The sequence below is a fragment of the Ambystoma mexicanum genome, chromosome 3p (genome assembly GCF_040938575.1).
Source record: "Ambystoma mexicanum isolate Mex_15411 chromosome 3p, UKY_AmexF1_1, whole genome shotgun sequence".
Classification (NCBI taxonomy): Eukaryota; Metazoa; Chordata; class Amphibia; order Caudata; family Ambystomatidae; genus Ambystoma; species Ambystoma mexicanum.
In genome coordinates this window covers 1,055,150,463-1,055,168,445 of record NC_090925.1, presented here as the reverse complement: position 1 = coordinate 1,055,168,445, position 17,983 = coordinate 1,055,150,463, and positions in this window count along the sequence as shown.

Here is a 17,983-nt window from a genome sequence, read left to right as displayed (position 1 = left end):
TGGAGTAAAGGAGGGCGAGCGTTATTTATGGGTCTGTGGAAATTGGAATGGCAATGTATCACATGCATTGGGGTGGTACCTGAGGGTGATTTGGGTCAGGGCCTTGGAGGTGGTTTCATTTTTGTGTGGATTGAGGGTGCAGTTGTATTGCAGCCTGCAGTTAGGGGGTGCCTGCTGCACGTGTAGAGGGTGTTTTTAGGAATTTTAATTATTTATTTATTTAATTTGACTTTTAATGTGCGCTATCAGGCCAATTTAAGTGGACGTTCTCCTGGACATGTGTTTCTGTTGCACTATGTGGACACATGGTACTTCACATGATTGGACATTGTGGTTTTAGCATAGTTTTATTTGGGACACCTACCTGATTCTTCGGATGTCTGCACTCCTTTCTCCATCCCTCCGACTCCCTCTATGGTCTCCATTCCAATGGTGGAGGCACAGATTTCTTCCCAGGGGGTCAACTTGATGGGTGATTCCGATCCTCCCCCGGTAGCTGTGGCAATGTTACCGTTGGCGGATAGTATGCTCCGTACGCGTATCCGCAAGTCGTCCCATCGCTTTCTGCATTGCTGTGGGTTGCGGGGTGCGGTCCCCACCGCACTTACCCGCTGTGCCACCAGGGCCCATATGGCCTTCTTGTTCGCAAGTGCCGTCCTGGTCATTTGCGTCGAGAAGATGACGGCAGCATTCTCCTGGAGGGTCTCTGTGAGCACCGTGAGTTCCTCACGTGAGAAGTGGACCTGCCGCTTGCGGTCGCACGCTTTTTTCGCTACTTTTCCCATTGTTTTGGTTTCACTAGGGTGGATGACGGGTTGGGATGTCTCTCAGGGTAGTATTTTTAATGGTTGTGTGAAAATTCTGCTTTTATAGGTGTACGGCGTGCTGTTTCCCGTTCCGGGACCATGTTTTTGCTTCCGTTTCCGTATATTTACGGTCACCGTATTTTCCGATTGCCGCTCATTACGGTGACCGCTATGTCCGGTGGCGGAATTGCACCTAGGTCGCCGTACGACGGCGGTGAGGGGCGTTTTGGGGACATTTCCGCCATCGCGGACTTTGCACTTCCGCCAAGGCGTAGTGCTCGTGCCCGATGGGTCAGAATTAGCCGCACTTTACTCCGTCGTGCAATGGCGGAAACGCTATTTACGCTATGGCGGTCAGGTCAGTTGCTTTCCGCCAGGGTCGTAATGAGGGCCTATGTGTTTTTACATTCCTTTTGGTCGTGTTGCCAGCTGGGGCTTTATTTATTTATTTATATAGTATGATATAGTTTAAAAACAAAACTTTTCATACTTTAAATACAATGAGATTCAAATACATTTCGAATCATCACAAGCTTAAAAACAATTGTTACAAAACATAATTATCACAAACATAAAAACAATCATTTCAAAACACAATTTTCACCCACAAACACGTAAGATTAAAAAAAAAATCATAGCAGCAATACACAATGAGGTAGAGGGGTTAGATAGCAAGCATTGACGTCAGTACCTAAAGCTGAGGCTTTTGTTTCTGTTAAATAAATGACTGCCATGTGTAGTAGCTGTCATTCCAGAACAATGACGGAAAATAAGGAACGGACGAGCACCATGAGTCCACGGCACGCTAAACCCCAACTCCCAAGAGGAAGAATATAGGAATTACCCTACTCTTAAAATAAGCGACGCTCTAGCGGTCAAACTGCTGGTGATGTGTGTGCCCATATCTTGTGATGCAGAAATGACTGTGCCAAGCCGGATTGTGCTATGACTGCATTTTCGAGATTTTGTGATAGGATGGTGGTAACTCTGTGAGGCTGGGCAAATGAAAAGCGGTGGTCACGTGCCAAACGTAGGCCAGTGAAGGGAGTATGGTGGAGGGTTTTGGGTTTAATGTGAGCTCAATAACTGTGGGGAGGGCTGTGGCCAGGAGCGGACCGACCTATAGGACAAAAGGTTAATGATCAAAGTACAAGTCCAAAAGGCTAGCCCACGCCATATTTTTGGCCAACCTGGTCCTGTTTGTTGAGCTGCTCATCTCAGCTGGTAGTTTTCACGAAGGCTACTCACCATGCACTATTTGCAAGATATTTTTTTTAACCCAAAATGCCCCCCTTGCGTTGTACTCAGTTTGTCACGAAAAGCAATGCATTTCCATTTTCTTTTGTAGCCCACTGTTTTATTGATGCTCTGGACTATTTTCTTTCCCAGTCCAACCCTGATTGCGGCTCTGGAGAACTCAAGGTGGCAGTCACATGTTAGGCTCCCCTTGTGTGGTTATCTCTGCCTCTACTGACCTCCACTTAGCATCCAGAAAATAAAACAAACCATGACAACAGCTGGTGAATTAGTACAGTAACACTCAACAGGTAAAACCAAACACAGTCCCTCTAAACAGCCTCCCTCGTGAGGAGCGGGGTTAACAGATAGTGATCAGGGGGAAGGTGACAAGTGTCAGGGAACAACAGCACTGAGCCCCCTGCTGTTCTTGTAAGTGTGTTTAAGGACCAGCTCAGTGTCAAGTAAACTTGCGAGACCAGTATTTTAGTTTACATGACACTGAGCTGGAGGCAAGAAACCCTTAATCTGCAGCACTGAGGGTGGTGTGAGAACACCTTGAGCTGGCGCTGTGCCCGACACATGACTGACTCCCTCCCCAGCACTACTACCATTTCATTTCAGAGGGACTAACTGGATAGGCAACCAAGAGGCCAGTCAAAATTTGGCCACTCCTGATTGACCGTCGAAAAAGGATCCTCTGTCGCCGAGGCCCTGGTGATGTGGAGGTGGGTGGATAGGGAGAGAGTTGTCATACGCAGAATTTCATGAACGCCTCCATATCTTTCGTGTGTGGTGATGTGGAGGTGGGTGGATAGGGAGAGAGTTGTCATACGCAGAATTTCATGAACGCCTCCATATCTTTCGCGTGTGGTGATGTGGAGGTGGGTGGATAGGGAGAGAGTTGTCATACGCAGGATTCCATGAACGCTCCCATATCTTTTTCATGTGGTAATGTGGAGGTGGGTGGATAGGGAGAGAGTTGTCATATGCAGGATTCCATGAACGCCTCCATATCTTTTGCATGTGGTTATGTGGAGGTGGGTGGATAGGGAGAGAGTTGTCATACGCAGGATTCCATGAACGCCTCCATATCTTTTGCATGTGGTGATGTGGAGGTGGGTGGATAGGGAGAGAGTTGTCATACGCAGGATTCCATGAACGCCTCCATATCTTTTGCATGTGGTTATGTGGAGGTGGGTGGATAGGGAGAGAGTTGTCATACGCAGGATTCCATGAACGCCTCCATATCTTTTGCATGTGGTGATGTGGAGGTGGGTGGATAGGGAGAGAGTTGTCATACACAGGATTCCATGGACGCTCCCATTTCTTTCGCATGTGTTTTTTTGGCCATCCCTTGTGGTTAACGCTGTTTAGCAGTGTATAATTACTAACTGCTGTCGTTGGATACACCCTAGAGAACTTTGCAGGCCTGGTGCTTCATCGGAACACAGCATCGTTTCAACATATTTCGTGACACTATTCCAAGCGTTGCCTACCTTTAACCATGTCACTGAGCGACCTCGGGCGAACCGCACCCAATCTGGTATGCATTTATTAAAGATATGCACAATGATAGAAGCAAACAGCCTTCAGCGTGTAGAAAAATAGCCACAGGTATATTACAAGTTAAAATTCTAACCATAACTTTACATTTAATTGGTGCCCAGCTGATCAGCCACCGAGCGTGGTCTATACCTTTTTGCAGGCTATGCCTCCCTTTGTTCCTAAGTTGCTAAGGTCCTTTACTCCAGCCACAGCTCCCCAACCTTGTCCATCAGAGGACCGGGCGCCGGGGTCCATGTCCTGTGATGAAAGGAGCACTGTGTTACCTGGCACATTTCTGATTCTGCACTTTCTTTTGGTTTGAGATACATCACAACTGAACAGGAAAACTGGCCTAATGACTGGCATAACGACTGGCCTAAACATCTAACAGCCATGAAAGCAGATGTCGCAGAGCGCAACAAGAGCACAACCAGCTGAGCTGTGGAATGCCATCCAGGCCTCAGATCTAAGGGCATCCATAGCCCCACTCTTTGAGAAGTACACTGTGCTGAAGCTGAAGCTGCTGGCTCAAGTCCCAAGGCTGCCTCGCAGAAGCAGTCAGTTACGAAATGTACTTGATTCTCTCTCCTCGGCGAACTGAACTGTTATGTTACGTACGGCTAATGGGAGGAGATTAATATGTATCTTTGCATTGTACATAAGTATGAGCCAGGCCTGGGAGGGGGCAGGGTCGATGCAGCCCTCCAGAGCCTGGTGTGTGTGTTAACAATACAGCTTTTGCACCCAGACTTCTGGCTTGTTTATTATTTGTGCCGAGTGCTGAGTGCCTGGAATGCCTGAGATGGTGTGAGGGAGTTAGATGAGCACTAGTTCAGTTTAGTTTAGTTTATTCATTTGTATTGCGCACCAGACCCAAGGGTATGAGGGCGCAGGAGCAACAAGGTTATTCGCAGCTTGGTTACATGTTACAATGTTTTTATGGATACAATGCAGTAAATACAGTGGATAATAGATGATTGAAGCAGTCATGAAAAAGGCAAAAGTTTACGGATTTACAAATATACATATTTTCAGGTAGGTATCGGTGAGGTGGGATGAATGGAATTAGCAGTCGTTGTTCTTTATCCAGTGTATGTAGTTACGTCTAAAGTGTGTGTAGGTTTGGGGTGTTCTTAGAGAAGGTGGTAGGGAGTTCCAGTGTTGTGCTGCTTTCACCTGGAAACTGTTGCCACCCATTTTGGTGCGTTTGAATCTGGGAACTGCGAGAAGATTAGCGTTGGAGGTTCTAGTAGGTCTGTTGGAGGTGTGTTTACTTATTCTATCGACTAAGTAGCGGGGGGCAGCGTTGTTGAGGCATTTGTGTGTTAGTGAGACTACTTTGAGCATGATTTTATCTGTTGTGCCAGTTATGGGCTCTCCTAATGTTGGAGATGTGTTCTCTCTTGGGGATGCTGAGCGCTGCTCTGAGAGCGTTGTTTTGTAGCGTCTGTATTTTGTTAGTAACTTGTTTGCTAGCTCCTACGTAGAGGGCATTGCAATAGTCCAGTTTTGATAATACCAGGGCTCTGGCTAGAGTAATGCAGCTATGGGTGGATAAGAAGGGTTTGGCTGCTCTTATAAGCTTACATGTGTAGGCCGTGGAGGATGCCATAGAGCTAACCTAGAGATACACTAGTATCGGGGGGAGCAGGACGGACGATTGTAACACACCGTGCCTTGATTTGTCAATTTGAAAGGCGGAAACAAATGTTTTCTTTCTAAAGCAGCCTTGCCATCCATATCTTTGCATGTGTTTTTTGTGCTATCCCTTATGGGTAACCACTCTTTAGCAGTGTATAATTACCAACTGATGTCTTTGGAAACACCCCAGAGGACTCTGCAAGGCTTGGGGCTCGTTGGAACAAAGCATTCTTTCAACATATTATTTTGTGGCTCCCTTCCATGCAGCCTTCCTCTTTTAGTTTTCACCATTTATAGCTAGTAATTGTGTCCTCTAGGACCGTACACCAGCACTCCAAGGGATAGCTCACGGCAATGGCACCGAATTCAACCTGTTATACATTCTGCCAATCTCTATTTGGCGTGATCAGGCTGCCAGGGTCAGGCTTGACCGAAGAGTGGGCCCAGGCTCCAAAAAAAATCCCACTGAACAATACTGTGGTGGTAGGACCCTGTCACCAGTGTGGGTGTGTGCCGCATCATGGAGGAAAACAAATGTTATACAAATATTTTATTGATTTTATATTTTAGAAAAACAAACAACACACAACACAATACAACTGTTAATTATTTACAGAAACCACAAAAGAAAATACGAGAAAGGAAAAAGAAAAAAAAAAAAGAAAAAAGAAAAAAAAAAAAAAGGGAAACTCCCCCCATCAAGCCAGAGCCGGCTCCCTTGTATCCTCAGTCGGGGCACCGTCAGGAGAAACATTGTCCGTAGGCACATCTTCAGAATTCTCAGAGTCGTCCAAGCCCTGTTGTGGGTTGGTCATAGAGGCCACCAATTGTCGCCAGGCCAGCAAGGGCCCTATCTCCTCCTCGCCCCCTCTAGTGAACGCTTCAAACCAGACCACGGATTCAGCCTCCGCCCACCTCATAATGTCCGCCCACCATAGTTCCACTCTCGGCCTGCTAGCCGATTTCCAGTTCATGGCAATCCTGCGTTTGGCCAGAACATATGCCAGGTCCCTCAGCTTGCTCAGGTGCCTAAAGTGTCTGGGCCTGGGGAAGATCCCAAGCATACATGACCAGGCAGATCCCACGTCCAACACCACTCCCCCACTTGCGAGCTTCATCTTGACCTCCTCCCAAAATCTATACACTTCCGGGCAGGCCCAAAACATATGTAGCAACCCAGCTTCGACCTCCCCACACCTGGGGCATTTTTGAGTAATCGAGCCTCCGAACCGTGCGATCCTCTGGGGAGTCAGGTAGGCCCTGTGAGTAATGTAGAACTGGAGTTGTTGGAGCCGTGCATTTCTGGACACCTTTTTATGATATCCCAGGACCCTCTTCCACTGACCCTCCGTCATGAGTTCACCCATCTCCACTTCCCATTCATGCCTCAGTTGGGGCAACTCTTTCCCAGCCTTCGTTCTGAGGAGTTCGTATATTCGTGATATTTCATGCCCACCCTCTGAGACATCATACATAGTTTCAAGGGTGGCATCAGGATCATCTGCCAGTGCCGTCTCCGGCCATCTCTTTCTTACACGTTTTACTAGCCTAGCATGGGTGATGTACTGGCCTCTGTGCACCCCCGTCTCATCCTGCAACTTTTGAAAGTCCAGCGCCTCCCCCTCTCTCCATATGTCCCCAAGCGTGGCCAGGCCCACCGGCTCCCAATGCCTGCGGACAGAGTGAAACAGTTGGGTGTCGTTTTCGCACAGGGCCACCAGCGGGACCTGCCAAGATAGTGGTACTGACTCCCCCATCAATTTCCATGTTCTGTGCCAGACCTCCCATCCCAACCTCAATAGCCACCCTCTTCCCGTCAGTTTATTCCTTTGTAGCCACACCACCTCTCTCAGGAAATATGGGGCCGCATCATCACGCAGCAACCTAGATTCCGCCGAATCTTCATCAGACAACCACCTGGCCACATACAACAGTTGTCCCGCCAGATAATATAGTTCGAAGTTGGGCAAGCCTATACCCCCCTTCTCGTACGGGTTCTGAAGCTTCCACAGGGCCACCCTATTCCTGGAGTTACCCCACACGAAGCCCCTACACATACTATGAAGTCGTACAAATAGGCTTTTAGGGATCAAATACGGGACGTTCACGAAGAAGTGCAGGAGTCTGGGAAGGACCACCATTTTCAGCAAAGCCGCCCTCCCCATCATGGACAGGGGAAATCTGGACCAGAATGTCATGCTGTTCTTGACCCCCTCTATGGCTTTCTCTGTGTTATGCTTGTGCACCGCCTCAGTCCGGTGGTAAATATTTACCCCCAGGTACCTAAACGTGTCGGTCCGCCATGGTATTGGCAACACAGGCAGCCTCTCCAACGGGACGTCCCTGTACCCGCCCAAAGGGAACAGGCTAGACTTCCTGGGGTTCACTGATATGCCCGAGAGGACAGCGTAATGATCCAGTACTTCCAGTACGTACTGCAGGTTCTCCTCCGGGTAGCAGAGGTACAACAGCATATCGTCCGCATAGAGAGATGTTAAGTGGCTGCCGCTGGCAGTGTTAATGCCCACCTCACCGTATTGTTGCCGCAGGCATATCGCCAGCGGTTCCAGCGCAAGTATATATAACATGGGTGACCAAGGGCATCCCTGCCTGGTCCCCCTGCTAAGCTGCCAGGAATCCGAGACTGTGGCCCCAGTCTTGACCCTAGCCACCGGGCTGCTATATAACAACTGGACCCATCTGATATAACCAGCGCCCACGCCGTATCCCTGCAGGGCCGCTTTCAGCCAAGGCCATCTCACTGAATCGAAGGCCTTGACCGCATCCAGCGACACTACCGCCATCTCGCCCGTGTCATCCTTAGTATGGTCGATAACATGGTGCAGCCTCCTATGGTTATCACTGATATTCCTGCCTGGGACATATCCCGTTTGATCCGGGTGGATCAGCTTGCCAATCACTTTCTTCAACCCGTTGGCCAGCACTGCCGTGAGTATTTTGCTGTCCTGGTTTAGCAAGGACAGAGGTCTATAAAATCCACACTCAACAGCCGGCTTGCCTGGTTTCAGTAATGGGACAATCATGGCCTCACAGAGGGACAACGGGAGTTCTCCCTGTTCGTATGCCTCGTTAAACAAGGCCAGCAGAGGCTGCAGCAGCTCCTGCACGTACACCTTGTAAAACTCACCAGGCAGGCCATCCGCCCCAGGCGCCTTGCACGAGGGGAGGCCCCGGATCGCCACCTCCAGCTCATCAGAAGTGATAGGGGCGTCCAGTTCCTCCCGCTCCAGGTCGTCTAGGGTGGGCAGACCAATGTCTTCCAGTGTGTTCAGGATGTCCTGGCTCCTGTCCTCCCCAGTGTCCTCATACAAACGTTTGTAGAACCTGAGGAATTCCTCGTTCACCCCATCCTGAGTGTTGCGAAGACCACCGTCCTCACCACGGATCTCATGGATAACCACTCGGGGGGACTCACTCTTGTACAGCCAGGCCAACAGTCTGCCTGGCTTGTCGCCCCCGCGTGCAGCCTCTCTGTGTATTTCCTATGGTTCAGTCTACATAGTCGGTCCCAAAGAGCGCTGCACGCCACCTGAAGGTCTCTCATCCTAGTCTTGTCTACCTGAGTGGCATTCTCAAGACGAGCCAGGCTCTCCAGTTCCCTTTCGGTGTCCTGAAGCTCCCTCTCGATACCCCCGTGAAGTCCCTTGGATTTAGAGATCGCCACTCCGCGCACCACTACCTTAAAGGCCTCCCACAGAGTTCCCGTAGAACGCACACTACCCGTGTTTATCTCGAAATATTCCCCGATGGCAACCCTCAGGTCCTCCCGGAAACCCTCATCCTGCAGTGCTTCCGCCCGGAGTCTCCATGTGGGGACCCGAGGCCTAGGGGGTTGGTGTCGCCACTCTACCACCAGGGGCGAATGGTCTGACAATACTCGAGCTTTGTATTCCGCCTCCACTATTTCGCCCGCTATCTCGGCAGTTCCAAACACATAATCCAATCTCGTATATGAGTCGTATGGCGCCGCATAATGCGAATACTGCCTCTCCGTGGGGTGGAGTCTCCTCCACACATCCACCAGTCTCAAGTCTCCTAGCAATGTCCCGAGCGCCTTGGCCGCCGGCGACATTTTCCCTTTGGTGTCTGCGGACCGGTCAATTTTGGGATCTAAGACACAATTGAAGTCCCTACCCCACACCATCGCGCCCCCTACCAAGGGGCCAAGTTTGCCATAGAGGGATCTAAAGTAGGCTGCAGTATCATGATTGGGGGCATACAGGTTGAGGATGTGTACTTCCCTGTTCTCCAGGAGTCCTGTTATCGCCACCATTCTACCCTCCGGGTCCACTATCGAGTCGAGCACCCGGAACGGTACATGCGGCGCCACCCAGGTGATGACCCCTCTAGCATACGCCGAGTACGTGGCACCCACTACCTTGCCCTTCCACTTCCTCGTAACCACCTCCAATTTCTCCCTGGTGAGGTGGGTCTCTTGTAGCAGGGCTATGTCTATCCGCATCCTCTTCAGGTATAGCATGACTTTGTTTCGCTTGAGGTAACTATTGAGGCCTCGGACATTCCAGGTAACTATGCGAAGACTATCCGATGCCATCGGTTTGGTCTGTATTCAGCCCCGCCCTCCCCACAATACCCCTTTGGTCTAACACTCCGCCGGCTCTTCTGCCTTTGATCCCCATCCCCCCTCCCTGTTTCCCAACTACACACCACAGCAAACAACCCCTCCCATCCCAACAAAAGCCCAGCTCCACCCCCTTGATCTCAGGCCCACCCGCGTCTGGTCTTATCCCGTTTACAAGGAATAGGACCCCGCGGGGCGTCGCCGATCTAACAGCGACCTAACTAACTAGATATATTACTATTGGGGACAAAGGAAGCCTCTTGGAGCTCCCAATCAAGTGACCACGGGTGGGCACGCCCCACGGGCCAGCCAGTCAGTACCACATCATACGCATCACATATCGTACAAATGACTATATTCAAGTCCCAATGTCTCGGCCCCATTGCCCCAGGCGGCCCAGCCATAAGCTACTTATCTTCCGTAGTCTCTGCCTGGATGCCTGATTCTTGAGGACTGCCCAGCGCGTCTAGCCAGTCCATCGCCTCAGTTGGTGTTTCGAAAAATAGGGATCTGCTTCTGTAGAAGACTTTCAATTTGGCCGGGTAGAGTAGCATATAGCGATGGCCAGCTTCACGAAGTCTCCTTTTCACCGCTCCGAAGTGCATCCGACTCCGCTGTACTTGTAGCGTGTAGTCAGGGTAGGCCGTAATCTTGGCCGATCCTCTGTCAATCGTTCCCCCTTTTCGAAAGAATTCAAGAATCTTTTCGCGATCACGGTAGTTCAGAATTTTCGCGATCACCGGCCGCGGGGGGGCCCCGGGAGGCGGCCTCCTGGTTAGGGCCCTATGAACTCTCTCAACTGCAAACCCCTGGGTCAGTACCCCGCCGGTAATCTCCTGCAAAAGCATGGATTCCACAAATTCCGTAGGGTCTGGCCCTTCAGTTCCTTCAGGTAGGCCCACGATACGGATATTGTTGCGTCTGGCACGTCCCTCCGCGTGCTCCGCTCTGTCCTCCAGGTTGCCCACCCGTTGCACAAGGGCGTGTAGCTCCTTTTTATGAGCAGCGCAATCTGCTGTGTTCGTGGCCGTCTCCTTCTCGATGGCCCCCGCGCGTTCCGAGACCGCCCTCACATCCAGCCTAAGCAGATTCACCTCCTCCTGGACGGCACCGATCTTGAGGTTTAAGCCTTCCTGTAGCTCTTTCATGGCGAGGCGCAGCTTGGTCTCCCATGACACTTTTAAGTCCGCAATCGCCGCCAGCACCTCCTGTATCGTGCCAGGTGACTCCGCGGTCGTCACGGGGGTCTCTTTGATCTTGCCTCCTTCCGCCCCTGGGGGGGACTTGGCGTAAGCCTCCATCGTGGGCTGTTTGGCCTTGGGTTTCACACCTCTCGTGGTCATAATGTTGTATGAGTCGGGCGGGGGCCCGTCCCGCCAGTCACCGAGGGGGAGTCACGCCACCCAACGTCCAAAGCCTGACCCACCACACCATGGGGCATCCAACACGCCCGGAGCGCTCCGACCACCAGGCCCACGGTCCTGTCGTTACAGCCACATCCGTTCGGCACTCCTGCTCGCTGGGCCACCGTGCGTCCTAGGCGGCGCTCATGTGTTTTAGTCTCCGAGCAAAGGGACGCAAAGGTCCAGCACTCGTGATCGCGACACTGACTTCATGATCCTCGGTGTTCGCAACGTGTCGCCGCCATTTTGTCTTGTCCGCCTGCTCAGGGCTCGTCCCAGTCAATCACAATTATTTCGGTTACTAAGCCTTCTGAACGTCCCAAACTTTCACAGGATGTGGTGGTGGCATTCACACACCTGGACATCGATTTCCAAAGTCGGCCGGCCCCCTTGGACGTACCCCTCCATCAGGATCAAAACAGGATCAGCGGAGCTCCTCCAGAGTGCGACCTCTTACATGGCCGTCCAAGCCACGCCCCCAATGTTAAATGATATTTGTACTGCACACTATCACTACCGGAGTCGTCCCCTGGCACTCTGGCGGCTCCGAAAAGGGAGGGGGTTGAGTCAGTGGGAGTAAACAGGAAAAAGTTCAAGAGAGCAGTGATGTGCTGTTGGAAGCCTCTGCCCTGTTAACGCCGTTCGCTGGGCTTGGGTTGTTTTCCGACTGAAGAGTATGACCAGTATGCCGCTTGTTAGGAATGTACTAACTTAACCCATTGTCCGTGTCCTATGTGTAACTCCCGCAGGGCCCGAGGCACCATTCTCCTCCGCCCACTCCTCTGGCCCCACTCTTGATCTCATCTTTCTCTCATCTTACTCTTCCTCCCCTGTATCGTCTCTTCCCAACTGTCTCTCTGACCACGCCTTACTCTCCTTCTCTCTTACTCCTCCCTCCTCCTCACTGTCCTCCCCCTCTGCCTCCTCTCCCTCCTCTCATTGTAATCTGCGCAAATTCAACCCTTCTCTCTTCCTTGACTCCTGTTCTTCCTCCCCTCCCCCTCTCCCTGACTTCTCATCCCTCTCGGCCAATGACGCCCTCTCCTCACTGTCCTCCTCTATATCCTCCAGTCTTGACCAACTCTATCCTCTTACTTCCTTCTCACCCTCTCACAAACCTTCCCAACCCTGGCTCTCTCCTCACCTTCTGTCCATGCGTCGCCTCCTCCGTCGCCTCGAACGATGCTGGCTCAAATCCCCTACTCTGACTAACCAATCCTCTTACTTCTCATATCACTCACTCTATGACTCTTGCCTCACATCTGCCAAGCGCTCCTACTATTCTAACCTCCTCCACTCACAAGCTTCTCACCCCCGCCGTATCTTCCAGACCCTTTCTTGCCTCCTTTCCCCTCCTACTTCTGACCCTTCCACGAACTCTCCCCTCTCTCTCTCTGACTTTGCCAACTTCTTCTCATCCAAAATTCTCTCTCTCTCCACCAAAACACCTCTCTGATCCCATCCCCACCTCCCTCATCCCCAAAGTCTACCCTCTCCTCATCCCCTACCTAACTACCTTCTTTAACATCTGTCTCTCCTCTGCCACCTTTCCTACAGCTTTCAAACATGCTACCATCATCCCTATCCTGAAGAAACCTTCTGATAGCTACTCTTCTTGCCTCCAACTTCAGACCAATCTCCCTTCTCCCCTTCATCTCAAAGCTCCTCGAGCGCCTAGCCTACTCTCAACTCTCAGCTTTCGTCTCCTCTCACTCCCTCCTACCCACCTCTCAGTCTGGTTTGCGCCCTAAACACTCCACTGAGACTGCTCTCACTTATGTACTCAATTCTCTCCTCACCACTCGCTATGCTAAGCAATCCTCAATTCTCATCCTCCTTGACCTCTCCGCAACCTTTGACACCGTAGATCACCCCTTACTTCTTAGCAGTCTGTCCTCCTTCGGCCTCAAAGGCTCTGTCCTCTCCTGGCTCTCCTCTTACCTCTCCAACCTATCCTTTGCTGTCTCCTGGGGTGGCCGCATCTCCTCCAACTTCCCCCTGAACTATGGCGTTCCCCAGGGATCCGTACTCAGACCTTTTCTTTTCTCTCTCTATACCTCCCTTCTTCCCCCATCATCTCTTCTTTGGGCATCTCCCACCACTTCTACGCTGATGATACCCAACTCTTTCTCTCCTTCTCTTCCTTCACCTCCGACCTCCACCACACTTTCTCTTCCTGCCTTACGGCCATAAAAAACTGAATGTCATCCCATTTTCTTTCCCTCAATACTGACAAGACTGAAGTGCTTTTCTTCCCTCCTAACAATCTCTCACCTTCCCCCCTCCTTTCATCCACTTTCCCCCTTCCAATCTCCCCATCTCGACCCATGCCCGCAATCTTTGCCTCCTTATTTACTCCTCTCTCTCCTTCTCCAACCACATCTCTCTAACCTCTCGTGCCTGTCGGCACCACCTCTTCAAAATCTGCAAGATCTGCTCCTCCCTCACCTTTCATGCTTCTAAATTCCTAATCTCCTCCCTTATTTTCTCCCGTCTCTTCTACTGCTCCTCCCTTCTCTTTGGACTCCCTGGGTCTCATTACGAGTCCGGCGGTAAAACCGCCTGGTTACCGCCGGACTCATATTACCATTCCGCCTCCGTGATTCCCGGAATTACCGGGGCATTACAACCCCGGTTTTCCGGGAATCACAGAGGCGGAATGGTGTAAATCCCCATCTCGTAATGCTGCCGGTGTTTCCTCGTCCGCCTGCATGCGGGAGGTGTTAAACCCGCCAGGTCAGACCTGGCGGGAACATCACCTCCCGCCTGCAGGGGTCGGGATCAGGCGGTCCGGAAACAACGGTGGCGGCGGGTTTACCGCCACCGTTATTTCCGGACCGCCAGGGTCGTAATGAGGCCCCCTGTCTCTCACCTGACTCCCCTAAAATACATCTCCCACTCCTCTATCTGTACTCTATGTCTTCTTGGCCCTAGAGACTCTATTTCTACCTCACTCTCTCAACTCGGCTGGCTCCCCTTCCTCTCACAATTCAAATTTCTATTCCTCTGCCTTGTTTACAAATCTCTCCATGACCTTGCCCCCCCTATCTTTCTTCCCTCCTCTCATTTTACTGTCCCTCCCGCTATCTCCGCTCAGCTGATCTCTACCTTCTCACTGTACCCCCAGCCTCTTGTGCCTTCTCCCGCTTCTGCTCCTTCCAACTCTTGGCCCCCCTCCACTGGAACTCCCTACCTCTCTCTATCCGCTCCACCCCCACCTATTAATCTTTCCGCTCCTCCCTGAAAGCCATTCTTCTCCACTCCCCCCTGACTCTCCTTCCCTACCTCTCTCCCCCTCAAACCTCTGCCCCCCTTCTCTTCCTCTCCCTCCTTCCCCCACCTCCCAAAGACCTCATATTGGATACTGTAACCACCAAGGGCGTAGGAGGTCACCTGGGGGCTCCCTCCCTTCACCTCCCTCTTTCCCCCTTCCTCCCACTCCCGCTGACCTCAAATCAGACTTTGACACCCCCTTCACCTACCTCCTCTCCCCTCCCCTCCCCCTCTCTCTGCCTCCTTTTGAGTAAATTGTTCTACATACTGTATCACTGGTTTGTTTCATGTTTGTAAATTATGCTTCTTTATTATTGTACCTGTTGTTATTCTGTAAAGCACTTTGGAGTAAAGCGCTATATAAACTCAATAAGCATAAACATAACAATTGCCGACATTGTGCAGGGGATCCAAGTTGGCTATCGCTTCTTGGTTCACCCTCTGGACCCCTATCGCACCTGAACCTGACGAGCCTGATGCGCTGCGCATCGACACGTTGGAGGAAGAGGCCAGAGGCCGCCCTGACTTGGATGCGTCAGCTGACACTGTGCGTGCGCATCCCCAGACAGTCCACTGGAAACACAGGGATATGCCTCCTCACACACGGTAACGTTCACCTGGTATCCACAGGGACGTCACTCAGCCTGTTACGACCTCTTACGACCTCAAACCCTTCCCTGGAGTCTACTCGACTGGAGACTGGGCCTGGAACACAGGATTGGCAGAGTTTAACTCCCTATTGTCTCTGGGCCTCATTCCGAGTATGGCGTTAAGGGATAGCGGCCACCGCTAACGAGAGCGGTGGCGGTAATCCCTTACCGCCATACTCCGAGTTCCCTTAGCGCCATGGTGCTTTTAACACCTGCTTTTAGCAGGCGTTAAATACCATGGCGCTAAGGGACCTTGATGTTAATTACGCCACCGTAATTTACGGTGGCGTAATTGACGCCTTCCCCACTCCCATTATGCCCTATGGGGCAAGAATGGGAATGGGGAAGGGTAAATGGGGATTGGGGAATTACCGCCCCGCCAACCTTGGAATGGGGCGGTAATTCCGCCAACCACCAAGGCGCTGCCGGTCCGGGTACGGCGTCAACCAAGGCGTTAATAGCGCCATTGGTTAGCGCCGTACTCGGAATGAGGCCCTCTGTGTGCTTGAACCCCTTCTTCCCCTGGGTCCAACCCTTCCCTTTGATCTACAGCTCACCTTGTTTTCTTGGAAAGTGTGCTCTCTGTCCTGCTTTCAGTGCAGGGGCGCGTTGATTGATGCGGGCTCATTGCTGCCTAGTTACTTCACTGGCAAGAGTCCGACAGGTAAGTATAATGAGTCTTATGAACAGTTCTCTAACTTCATTCCTTTCCTTCCTTAGATGATGGCCAGCATCGGGGGATGGTGACGTGCTGCTGAGATGAGTAGCGCAGAAGGTGAGTTAGAGCGCGTTGCGCGATGCGACCCTTTCGTATTTGTATTGAACTGAATTCTTTTTCTGTGTCTTTTAGGTGCCGCGACGTTTTCATCATGGATGCCGGTTATGAAGAAGAAATGCGGTGAGTAAGTGCGGTATGCGGCGCCTCTAGATGTTTCCACGCTAACCTGGAGTGTCTTTTCCCTCTTGCAGATGGATGAGAAGTTCCGGAGACAGAGTTCCCCCAGAGGGGCTGGGATTCAGGTAAGCGTTTGAAGCTCGTACAGTCTTTAAAAATAAGCGAAGATTTGCTGAATGCTTACTAATGCCTTTTTTCTGTTCTTTTCCCTTTTCCTTAGGAAGAGGCGTGCCAGGATGGGAATGACACCGCCGAAGATGCCCGCAGAACAGAAGGAGCGATGAATGATGGGCAGAGGCGCCGCAAGGTAAGGTTGTTCCTAGTGGTGTTCTTGTTCTTGCAGGAGCTGAGTGCAGAAGAAAGATGCAGGCCTACTGGAGACCGATCCGGACACGGTGAGTGTCACGCTGCAGGTGCAGAAAACACAAAGCATGTTTCTCAGCCTGTGAGTGGCTTAAATAGTCTCTGGGTATCCCAGGTGTCTCTGGGCTGAACCACACCCAAAAGACTAGACTGCACATGCAGTTCTGGGAACCGAAATATGTGGGGGCATCCATCTTGTCCCCATCAATGCACTACAAGTCCAATCTCCAATGTTATCCTATGGGAGTGAGTGAGTCTGGTGCCACAAGCGCATGTCTGACTCCAAGTGGGTCTTTGGAGGGATGGAGAGGCCCTTGAGGGCCATGTAGGTGATCGTGGCCTGGCTCCAGCCTGACATCTTGGAGGGCTGGGGACATGAGGGGCAGGAATCATGACACACACCAGGTAAAGCACCTGGCCGCAGCTCTCCTCAAAGACAGTGCTCCTGTGGCTGGACGCCATTGGGGACAGACACAAGCCTAAGATAATGGCTCAGGAAGAGTGTATGACATTCCGCAGAAATTGCAGTCATAGATGAAAGCAACACAGAAGAAGTGTTCATCATCTCAGTACTAGCACTGGAAACGCAACAGATGAGACGGCACTCACGCTGCGAGATGTCGATCTTGTCCATCCAGTCCCAGTGCTGATCTACACTGGGGCATCAGTCATAGTCATACCGGTAGCCCAGTACACCTTGCTATGCCACATAACAAGAATCACACCTCAAAGATAAGATTCTTCACCTACGAGGGCAGAACACTCATTCCATTGGAGGGGGCATTCCAGGCGACAGTGACCCACTGCATCGTCACCAAAGAAGTGACAGACACCCTCCCGAGGTGCATGACAGTCGAAATATTCTACTTGGTGCACTTCATCTTCCAGGTGTATCTCACAGACATAGAAAGGCTGTGTGGGGAATATGAAGACCTATTCCAAGGAATAGGCAGCCTAAAAGGTCAAGAAGTGAGGCTACATGTGGACGAGACAATCCAGCCCATCGCTCTGCCGCATAGGCGCATCCCCTTCCATCTCATGAAAAAAAGGTGAAGTTGGTGCTGTTTGTTTCGCATGGACGAGCAGATATCATTGAACAAGTACAGGGGCCCTCTCCCTGGGTGTCGCCAATTGTGCTCGCACCAAAGCGCAAGCAGCCATGAGTGGTGAAAATAAGTGTGGATATGTGGATACCCAACAAAGCGATTAAGAGAGAACAGCAAGGGGCAGCTATATTCTCCACCATAGACTTGAGAGTGGGGTATCACCAGGTATCACTGCATGCGGAGTCGAGAACCATTAGCATATTCTCCTCCCATATTGGACAGTTCAAATATAAAAGGCTCAGCTTCATGGTGTCATGCACCACAAGGGCTTTCAGCATACTATCAGGTGGGTGCTCTCAGGGTTAACGAGGGGCATCAATGTCAGCAACGACATGCTGATCTACTCAAAGACCAAAACAGATCACCTACATATCCTGACAACCTTATTTCAGTGACTAGAGAAAAAGGCCTCATGCTACACTGGGGAAGGTGCCACTTCCTCCAGTCCCGAATGCAATT